The 1164-nt window shown below is 32.3% G+C and overlaps 1 protein-coding gene across 1 annotated transcript in view; it reads left to right on the forward strand.

The window, feature by feature from the left end:
• Window positions 1-1069: 1069 nt before the first annotated feature.
• MBD5 (methyl-CpG binding domain protein 5) overlaps window positions 1070-1164 on the forward strand; it is a 192727-nt gene continuing 192632 nt past the window's right edge. Inside the window, exon 1 of the mRNA XM_014534024.1 lies at window positions 1070-1113. The gene's annotated coding sequence lies outside the window, so the exon portion shown is untranslated. The remainder of the gene's footprint in view (window positions 1114-1164) is intronic.

The raw sequence follows: 1164 nt of genomic DNA on the forward strand, positions 1-1164 counted from the left end.
AAAGAGTTGCCTTTTTTGCAAAAATATATTCAGAGGATTTTTTCAATTTTTCCAGTGGTCTCTCCAATTATTTGATATTTAAATTACCCTCCTTTGGTATACCCAATGAATCATAATCCTTACAGATTTTCTCTATTCCGCTTTTAACTTGTCTAACTGGCTTTTTGTGTAATTTGAGTAGTATTCCAACATCGCTTTCATTAACCTCATGAAATTCTGCATTTTTCCAATACTGGCGTGGAGCCAATTTGAATTGTATTATTTATAGCCAGAAATAGTATCCCAGAAGGGCAGATACATTTACAGCATCCAGTAATTAAGGAGAGACCAACCAACAAAACTTTTGTCATAAAGGGTAAGGATGGATTCTTTAGTGTTGAACCAGGAAGAATGTTTGAGTAGGGAACAATTAGTGAGTGATGCATGCAGTATTTTCTTTCCTCTCTGAACTTGTAGCAGCTTCATTTTCCACATTGCTTCCTTGACAAATAATTTTGTACTAAGTTGTGCTATTTTCAGAAACTTATTTAAATATCATATTGTTATTGAACTCCTTTGGTGCTTATACTTTTCCAACTAAACTGTAAGCCTCTTACAATCAGTCATACTCTCCAGTTTCTACTATAGTGCCTTACTAATAGTAGATGTGGCCAAAACCTTATTTGGGTTGATTGATATACACATTCTTTTCCACAATATGAAAAATTAATTTGACTCCTATTTAATGTATGGTACATTGCTCTCACGAACTATGCAAAGACTTTATAGCAAATATTAACCATTACTCCTGTTACTAAACTTACAAAGAGTTCCTTTTCCAATATAGGTTGTGAGAGGAATTTCAGGTTAATGCTCTTAAGACTCTTTCATGAGGATAAGATGACATATTTATGCAGAAACAGGTATTTTCTTACACTGCTGGTAAGTATAAATTTGTACAACTTTTGGAAAGCTATATATATATACATATATACCATTACTCCTACTAAACTTACAAAGAGTTCCTTTTCCAATATAGGTTGTGAGAGGAATTTCAGGTTAATGCTCTTAAGACTCTTTCATGATGATAAGATGACATATTTATGCAGAAACAGGTATTTTCTTACACTGCTGGTAAGTATAAATTTGTACAACTTTTGGAAAGCTATATATATATACATATAT

Source organism: Myotis brandtii, unplaced genomic scaffold (assembly GCF_000412655.1).
Source record: "Myotis brandtii unplaced genomic scaffold, ASM41265v1 scaffold125, whole genome shotgun sequence".
NCBI classification, from domain to species: domain Eukaryota; kingdom Metazoa; phylum Chordata; class Mammalia; order Chiroptera; family Vespertilionidae; genus Myotis; species Myotis brandtii.